This window comes from Choloepus didactylus, chromosome 18, assembly GCF_015220235.1.
Source record: "Choloepus didactylus isolate mChoDid1 chromosome 18, mChoDid1.pri, whole genome shotgun sequence".
In the NCBI taxonomy this organism is placed as follows: Eukaryota; Metazoa; Chordata; class Mammalia; order Pilosa; family Megalonychidae; genus Choloepus; species Choloepus didactylus.
The window spans coordinates 45,705,300-45,714,869 of NC_051324.1; the positions used below are offsets into that span (position 1 = coordinate 45,705,300).

At 51.7% G+C, this 9,570-nt stretch overlaps 1 long non-coding RNA gene across 1 annotated transcript; it reads left to right on the forward strand.

Annotated features, from left to right (window-relative positions):
• The first annotated feature begins 22 nt into the window (after window positions 1-22).
• On the forward strand, window positions 23-6,229 carry LOC119514091. The gene is made up of 3 exons (XR_005212749.1): window positions 23-213; window positions 2,435-2,694; window positions 5,298-6,229. It is a non-coding gene; the product is annotated as an uncharacterized LOC119514091 (long non-coding RNA).
• Window positions 6,230-9,570: the final 3,341 nt, after the last annotated feature.

Sequence of the window (9,570 nt, forward strand, 5' to 3'; positions counted from 1 at the left end):
ATAAGACCAGGACTCCCACTCTAGCTGGCATGGCATGCTGGGCTGGGGTGTTCGCCACCCCACTTGTCAGAGGGATTTTCTGAGGGAGGAGGGAGTGGGGAAGATTTCAATGGACACAATCCTAATGGAGGAACCGTGCGGAAGTTCCGGGAGAGCGAAGCCCCTCACGCGGCAAAGGCCAGCAGGCCAGATGCTTTCCAGCTGAGCTGCGCAGTGAGTCAGAAGGCACGGGGCCTGGGCTGAGTGGGGGGTTCCCAGTCGCCAGGGAAGCTGGGGTAGGAGGAGAGGGGAGAAGGGACGGAGGCACAGGAGTGGCCGGCACTCTCCCAGGAGTCAGCACTACAGCTGCTGGCAGAGGGAGCCTCGTGTGGACCCCATCCAAAGAGTGACCCCCCGTGGGTGCCACCCCACCCTGCTGGGATTGGAGTCCTGTGCCTGAGGAGCAGATTGGGGCTCCTTTGGTCCTTGTTGAGGTGGGACCAGGAGACCCTCCTATTCAATTCAGCTCTGTTACTTGGACACATGGGCCCTCTCCAGGGTGCTCTCTGGCCTCGGGCTAACCCCTGCCCCACGCCACCTTCCCAGGGATCCCTGCGGTCTCCCTCTGCAGACTTCAGGCCCTTTGCATAACTGCCTTCGCTAACCACTCAGTGATTCAGCCCTACCTTGTGGCTCGGTGCCAGGTCCTGGGGCTTCCGGGCTGAACAGGAGGGGGTGGGGTAATCTGCCAAGGAAGGGAGGCTTCCGGCACCTGGGAGACCAGTGCTCTCTGGGTGAAACTGGGCACTGGGGGTGGGGGTGGGGAGCCCAGAGCAGGGGTGGGGCAGGAGCAAGGAAGGGAGAAGGGGTGCTGTGACCCCCAGGCCCCAGGACCTGGGCTCGGCCCCAGGACCTGGGCTCGGCTCCAGGTACCCACTTTCTGCTCTCTGGTTGGACGTTTTGGAAAAAGGCTGCCAGAACAGAGCAGAGCGAAGGGAGGGAGGGGGAGGAGAAGGACTGGTGGTTTGAGGTCGGGCCTGGAGGAAGAACAGAGCTGGAGAAAACCTTAGCCCCAGGGACCGCCGTGCGGCTGCACCTGAGCCCCGCTGCGGGCGACCTGAGACCGCGCGGGTGGGCAGCGATCCAAACCTCTCGCAGGCCCACTGCCCGCTGGCTCTCGCGGCAGAACAGAAGGGAGGGGGCAGCACCCCACGTGGCTGCCGTGGGAACCGACCCGGGCAGCGGGTCCTGCCAGCGGCCGGCCCGACCCACAGACCCCGGGTCCCCAGGACCCACGCGCGCCTGGGGCGAGGGGCTGCTGGGGAGGGGGGGTGCTGCGCGTTGCGCCCACAGAAGAGAACTAGTCTTGACGCCTTTTGTTTTCTTCTCACACCCAGCCGGATGTGAGACTCAAACGTATTTGAGGACTAAAAATGTGAATGAATGACGTATGAGAATCAACAAATCAATCAAGCAGCCATTCATCCGAGTTAGCCCTGAGAGTTGTCATCTTTCGGAAGCGGGCGGGTCTGCCACCTGGTGGCCGCTGCGCTAACTGCAGCCCGCGGTCGGGGACCGGCCTCACCCTCCTTCGCACAGCAGGGCCCTGGGCTGAAACCCCCAGCACTGATCCAGGGGTCATCTTGTCCCTCCCCCTGCCTCCAGGCCATGCCACCTTCTTGTCTGACACACCTGAGCAGTTTCCTCTTATTTTTCAAAACCTCCAAGGAAAGGAATTCCTCACCTTTGCTCCTTGGAAAACCCTACCTGGGGCCTGAGCTTTCCGCCTCCCTCCTCCACCTCTCTCTTGTCCTCAAGTGGAGAGGACACCCCTCCCTCATCCAGCAGGAAGGTCAGTCTGAGGAGGGGCCAAGCCCTGGGCTGGCTGGAATTCTGTCTGTCTGTCTGCCCAGTCTCTCCCCGTACCCCTAAAACGCATCGAGTTGGTTGGTTGGTCCCAGGATGGGTGGTTGTGCTCCTGCCTCTGGAGCCACGTGAGGACATGTGGCCTGCCTCTCCTCAGAGGACGGAGGGTGATTCCGGGGCCCGGAGCCCCCTGTGCTGTTCACCCAATAGGGCAGAATGCCCGTGGGTACCTGCCAGGGCCTGTGGTGAGCTCAGCAGCTGTGACACTGGGAGACAGGAGACATCGCTGTGTGACTTTGGGCAGATGGCAGGCCCTCTCTGTGTAGCTAGGCGTGCCTCTGCCTCGGACATTTTGTGGCCTTGCCTCTTCACGCCTGGCTTTTCTTTCCTTCTTCCCACAGGCCCAGTTTTCTTAGCTGTTTCCCCCTTTCATCCCCCTTTCCTCCTCTTCACCCTCCAGGGCCAGCTGCAGGACATGTGGCTTCTCAGATGTCCCCTTCCTTTCGGTCTGTCAAGAAGCAAGCCGTGTATGATGAAGTCTGGGTTTGCCCTTCCCCGACATCCATCTCCCCATTGTCCTTGGTTACAGAATTCCACATTTATTGAGGGCAGCCATGTGTTCAGATGAAAGACCTCATTCCCCAGCCTCCCAGCAGGTAGAAGCGGCCGCCAAGGTGTTATGCGTGACTTCAGGAAGGCTGTTTAGGGGATGCTTTGTCCTCTGCTCCTCTGGGCTGCAAACTAGTCCAGTGTGGGCATGAGACGACCTTGAGTGTGGACATGAGACGACCTTGAGCGTGGAAGCCTGCCCCACCGGGGATTCTCGTCTTGCCTTCTCTGCTTCATGTGGTGAGCCGGGCTTTCTTCTCCCTCCCATCCCTTTCCAACTTCTGCTTTTCTTGCTCTGACATCTACCAAGGCTAAGTAATTTTGCTACGGGTTAAGAAGTAGTAGAAATGCTTTCTGCAAGATAAAATGCCAAAAGATATGCTGGCAAGGGATCAAGTCTCATAGGGCTGATGATCTTTTAGACACAATATCCTGAGGCCAGGCCCCTCTTCCCCAGCCCTCCTCCACCCTCTGCTCCCTGTCAACCATTGCTCATGAGAAGCCGGACACAAAGAGGGGGCACCTTGGGAGATGGAGTCCTGGAAAGGACTGTGAGGGAGGGAGAGGAACGGGGGCAAAAGAGTGAGCTCCTGCGGGGCTGTCTCCACTAGCCAGAACCTTGACCATGAGACAAACCCTGAGAGGGCAGGCGTAAGGCCCTGTTGCTTGTTAGCAAAGCTTAGGGACAGGTGAACAGCCTAGAGAAGTCACTCCCAAATCTCTGCCTCCCCACCCTAGGGATTCTGCACTGATGGGAATAAACTGCTTGAAACTCCCAAAAGAGATGGGACGGAGCGTTTTTCAGGATCTCTCAAATCTGCATGCTCGGCTCACAGTAGTGCCACTGTGGGCTGTGCTGTCCCCCTCCCCCTCTGCCCCCCAGCACCTTCATAGCTCACTTCTCAGAGCTGTGATGGCCACTGAGGTCGGTGACCTCATCTCCATCACTTCCCTGACCTTCACCTAGCATGGGGGTGGGACAAGGCTGTCCTTGATCCCTGCTGGATTCTAGCCCCCCGAGCCCGTGAGGGCTGGTGGAGGTCTCGGGCCTGTCCCCATAAGGCTGTTCCCTGGCTTCAGTCTGCCCTGCCAGAGCTGCCTGCCCCTGCTGCAGGGCTGAGAACAAACCCTTTCCTCCCCATCCTGCCCTCACCCGTGGCAGCCAGCGGAAAGTTGTTCACGCTCCTGGGGCCTCACCCCTCTGGGCAGGCTCCCCTGATTTCCCCGGACACACACCATTCTGTGTCTGTCTACTTGGGGGTTTCTTGGTCTCTCTAACTGGGAGCTCCTGGGGGTTAGACACAGGGCTGCCCTCCTGGGCCCCAGCCATCCACACCACCCTTCCCTTCCGACTCTGCAATGACAGGTTTCCCTTGGTGCCTTAGGCTGACTCTGACACCTGACCTCCCCTGGCCTCTGTTTTCTTATCTGACATCTCTCAGGATTGCTGCAGATGACATGATTCAGGAGGGCTTGACCCCGAGTGGGACAGGTAGGGGGCAAGGGGCAGGACAGAAAGCCAGGCGGGCAGAGCAGGGCTGGGGAAGGTGAGGCTCACCATGGGGCTGAGGGGACGAGTGTGACAAACCCAGATTGGAGGCAGGGGGCCTGGGAGAACGGCAGCCACGGGGTGGAGGGGATGGGGGGCAGGGCCACGCTCCCTCTGAAGCCTCCAGGGGAGATTCCTTCACCACCTCTTCCACCTGCCGGTGGCCCCGGGGTGCCTTGGCTTGTGGCAGCAGCCCGCCCCTGCCTCCATCTTCACCTGGCTCTCTTTCCCGTGTCTGCGTGTCTGTCTCTTTTCCCCTTCCTCTATGGACACAGCCATATCGGACCAGGGCCCACCTGCTCCAGCAGGACCTCGCTTTAACTTGATTTCATCTGCAGAGACTCCACTTCCAAATTAGAGCACATTCATAAATCCTGGGGATTAGGACATCAGCCCATCTTTTTAGGTAACACAATTCCACCGGTAACAGCACGCCAGGACAAGAAGGGGTTAGCCAACTGAAGCAGGGGCTAGGCACCTAGGGGCCGTGTGCTCCAAGGCAGGCCTGGGGAAAGGGGGGCTCTCAGCAGGGCTGGGCCCAGGCGGAAGGGCCTCTTAGGGCTGTTGGTTCGGGCTTGACCGCTAGGGTTTCAGGAGGCCCAAGAGGGCTTCGAGCTGGGGCCTGCCACCGGCAGACCTGCATTTCAAAGGTGTCACTCTGCTACGGAAGACAGAACAGACTGGAGGGGGCCTGGGAGAGAGGTGCCGAGGCCAGGGCCGGGGCAGGGCAGTCGGGACAGGAGGACGGGGGCCTTGAGAGTTGTGCAGATGGCAGGGTCAGTGACAGGTGGGGACTGACTGCTCGTGGCAGCTGAGAGCAGAGTGATTGAAAGAATGATGGTGCCGTCCTTGAGAAAGGGAGTGGTGGAGGAGAAATGTTTGGGGGTGAGGACAGCAAGTTCAATTTCCAACAGGTGGAGTCTGAGCCATCTGTGGACCATCTAAGTTATGGTGTCCAGAAGACAGGAGGATACACAGCTCTGGGCTCAGGAGAAAGGTCTATGCCAGAGCTACAGGTCTGAGAGCCTCAGGAGTGCAAGAGGCCAAGGAGCCTGTGAAGCAAAACACAAGCAGAGAGGCAAGAGTGAGATCCCAGGGCTGTTTATTGAGCATCTGTTATGCACCTGGCTGAATGCAAGGCACTGCGGCCAGGGCAGGAATCAGACACACCCTGTCCTTGAGAAACTCACTGTCCAGTCGGTAAGAGAGACACATAAATAGATCATTTCAGTGTAATATGCTAAGTGATAAAACGGATGCATGTTTTTTGTTTTCTGTTTTTTTTTTACTCCAGGGGATTTGGCCAGAAACCATTTAACAGAAAGCACTTTGGCACCCCACCAAAGGGGTAATGGATGGCTGATCGCGTGTCTGCCTGCACTGCCTCTATCGCCTCTTCTGGTAACAGCTTCTCAGTTTCCCTTTAGGAGTCCACTTCCGTCTCTGAGCCTGTGTCTGAGGGGCCGGCTCCCCCCAGCCTCCCTCCCTCTGGGGCAGTACGTGACCCAAGCTGGGCCGATCCCTTTGGCCGTGGTCATTGGCTCAGGGACAGGCCTGGGTTCCAAGGGACAGGACGAGCCTCCTTCCCAGGGCTGGGTCTGGAGAAGCACGTTCCCCGCTGGGACTGCTGGGCGAGGACATCGTAGGCTCCGCGGGGGGCAAGGAGCAGGAAAGCAGGCGGAGGCAGAGAGCCCCGGAGACGGAGACCATCTGAGCTCTCGAAGCGACTCCTGCCCTGGCCCTGACTTCCAGCCAGCGACTCCCCTCACCCTTGGGAGCCCAACTTTTTAACCCAGCCAACCTCTGTTATTACTGTAATATAAAAAGAGGTGTTTATTGAAATTTTATATTGTTCTGTATTAATTATGTATACAGATTAGGTACATGCTTTATGTATTAAAGATTTTTCTCATTTGTAAATGCTATTATTTAAACAAAACAATGATAGAACCAGTTAAAAGAGGCAACTAGTAGTAATGAATAGCAGGATCACTTGAACAATGTGTGAGAAAAATATGACAATATTTGTATAGTGTCTCTTTCTGTCCTCTGATACACGACTTAACTCTTCTTTAAACTCTATCAGGTATTGAAATTCTGTAGGCTATATTATCATATATTCTTGGTATAGTTAAAAGTAAAACTTTTTAAAAGGAGTATTTAAAATACAATAGGACAAATTAAACAGATTGTGCCAGTTTGAATATATTGTGTCCCCCAAACACCGTTATCTTTGATGTAATCTTGTGTGGACAGACGTTATCAGTATTGATTAGACTGTAATTCTTTGAGTGTTTCTGTGGAGATGCGCCCCACCCAGCTGGGGGTGATGACTCTGATTGGATGATTTCCATGGAGGTGTTGCTCCGCCCATTCGGGGTGGGTCTAAGTTGAGTGTCTGGAGCCATATAAATGAGCTGAAGACAGAGGGAGCTCAGTGCAGCTCTGAGTGATGTTTTGCAGAGGAGCTACAGCCAAGAGGGGCACTTTGAAGAAAGCACAGAGGCTGCAGATGAGAGATATTTTGAAGATGGCCGTTGGAAACAGACTATTGCTCTGGAGAAGCTAAGAAAGGACAAATACCCCAAGTGCAACTAAAAGTGACATTTTTGAGGAACTGTAGCCTAAAGAGGAACATGCTGGGAGAAAGCCATTTTGAAACCAGAACTCCAGAGCAGACGCCAGCCATGTGCCTTCCCAGCTAACAGAGGTTTTCCGGACGCCACTGGCCATCTTCCGGTGAAGGCACCTGATTGCTGTTGTGTTACCTTGGACACTTTATGGCCTTAAGACTGTAACTGTGTAACCAAATAAACCCCCTTTTATAAAAGCCAATCCATCTCTGGTGTTTTGCATTCCAGCAGCACTAGCAAACTAGAACACAGATATTACCTATATTTTAATTTAAAAAATCTGAGACATGTTTCTTTCTGTGCTATGACACAATAGGATAATTTTACTGTTTCTGTTTCCTGTTCCAATAATGCTTCTCTGACCTGTCCTAAGCCTTTAGGATATCTTTCTTTTCTTGCCCATAGTGGTAAAGCTGCAGGCAGTGAAACATAAAGCTCCCTTTGACTTGGGGCTCTGTGCTCATCAAACCCACGACATGGTGGTTCCTGGTGTCAGCGCAATGTGATGTGAGCCCGGGATGCTCAGGGTTTTACCTACTAACAACAGCAGGTTTTTAGATTAGAAGTCGGTTTACAGCTCTTCAAAGACGTCTGTCCACTTTGTAGCTACAGGCTTTCTTTGGGGGGCCAGGTGATTATCAGTGGGTCCTCTGCATCTGTAAATTCCTCATACAGATTGTCCTTCTCCAAAACGTCCATGATTTAAAATTCTTGCCAGCACATCGCTTGGCAGCATGCATTTAACCCCTCTTCCTCGGGGAAAATGGTTTTAAAGCACAGAGGGCATTTGAACTTGTGAAATCAAAGTTGGATTCCGTGGTAGGTTGCATTACATAACCCAACAAACCCATGTTCTTAATCTTGATGTGCATTCCTGCAGGTGTGAACCATTGTAAATAGTACCTCTTGAAGGTGTTACTTTGGTTAAACTGTGGCCCACCTGTGCTCAGATGTGGCCCTCTCTCTCTCTAACTGAGCCATCTCAACAGGTGAACTCGCTGCCCTCCCCCCTACGTGGGACCCAACTCTCAGGGGTGTAAATCTCCCTGGCAACGCAGAGTATGACTCCCGGGGATCAATGTGGACCCGGCATCGTGGGACTGAGAGTATCTTCTTGACCAAAAGGGGGATGCAAAATGAGACAAAATAGTTTCAGTGGCTGAGAGATTCCAAATGGAGTCGAGAGGTCACTCTGGTGGACATTCTTATGCACTATATAGATAACACCTCTTAGGCTTTAATGTATTGGAATAGCTAGAAGTGAATACCTGAAACTACCAAACTCCAACCCAGCAGTCTGGACTCCTGAAGACAATTATATAATAATGTAGATTACAAGGGGTGACAGTGTGATTGTGAAGACCTTGTGGATCACACCCCCTTTATCTAGTGTATGGATGAGTGGAGGAATGGGGATAAAAACTAAAGGACAAATGGGGTGGGATGAGGGGATGATTTGGGTGTTCTTTTTTCACTTTTATTTTTTATTCTTGTTCTGGTTCTTTCTGATGTAAGGAAAATGTTCAGAGATAGATTGCGGTGATGAACGCATAACTATGTTATCATACTGTGGACAGTGGATTGTATATCATGGATGATTGTATAGTGTGTGAATGTATTTCAATAAAACTGAATTTAATAATAAAAAAAAAGAATCCATTAAAATCTTTCACAGGCAAAAACAAAACAAAAAAAAAAAAAAAAAACTGTGGCCCACCTGAATGAGGATGGTCTTAATCCAGATTTCCTGGAGGCCTCGTAAAGAGAAAGAAACCAGAGGCCAGTGTCAGAGAAAGCCACAGAAAAGAGCGGGAAGCCGGAAGTCAAGGGAACCTGGAAGAGACAGGAGAGGACATCGCCACAGGACAGGAAAGCCAGGGAACCCCAAGGATCACCAGCAGCCAGCACTGGGCGCTACAGTCTGGTGACTTTTTTTTTTTTTTTTTTTTGAGTTCTGAAGCAGTATTAATTTCCGAAATGTGTATCATTTTTTTTTTCCATATGTGTTTTTGTCACAACCTACCCGTAATATCCAACATCTCAGATGCAGTCAGCTTATCCTTTTCTTGACTCCTTTCGGCCTCTTCAAAGATCATCAGTTTTGGAAAAACAGCATATAAAATTCTGTTTTACTTAATCCCTTTCTCCTTCTCACAAGATAAGAAAAGGACATTCTTCTTATCTTGCCCTTTGAAAATATGGTTTTCTCGCTGGCCCATATTTTAACATCTTTTCTATGGGCAGCGGCAATGACAGCGTCTTGCAGGCACATACATGTCTAAGGAGGGTGTCGCATTCCATTTCTATAAAGTAAAAAAAAAGTCTCATTAAGTGTGTCCATATATTTTGAGGAAACTAAAAAGTGACCCAAAACGTTCATTATGAAAGGCTTGATAAGGCAAGTAAGCAAATCACACCCCTATATAAACAGCATGATGTTCATAGTGTGCAGAACATTTAGCAGGTAAGATCTTTTCATTTTTTTTGGTAAAAGTTTGTAAGCTGAATGAAATTTGCTTAAATTTACATTTTCCCTGCCTGCTGGATGAGCAAAGTCCAGTTGACATCTGAATAAGATAGCAACAATCTTTTTTTTTTTTAATGTTTTCAGAGGATTGTTAAAATCTTCACAGAAATCAAGCTGACCATTTAAAACTCCATTTTTCAAATTGAAGTAACAGAGCTAGGGGGAGCATTTTTTGTTGTTGTTGCCCTGATTTGATGGATCACATGATGTGCTGCAGGGAGCAGGATCATTTGGCTAGACCTGACAAAATCAACTCCAAAGTGTCAGGGCCAACGCATCTATTATAAATGCATCGTTCTCCCAGAGGACATTGTAGTTGTACCCGCTGAGTCAGGAAATGTAACTTTACTCAGTTTCACAAAGCAATCAATGGAACAATATGATGATGTGTGTTCATTCCTGTGGTG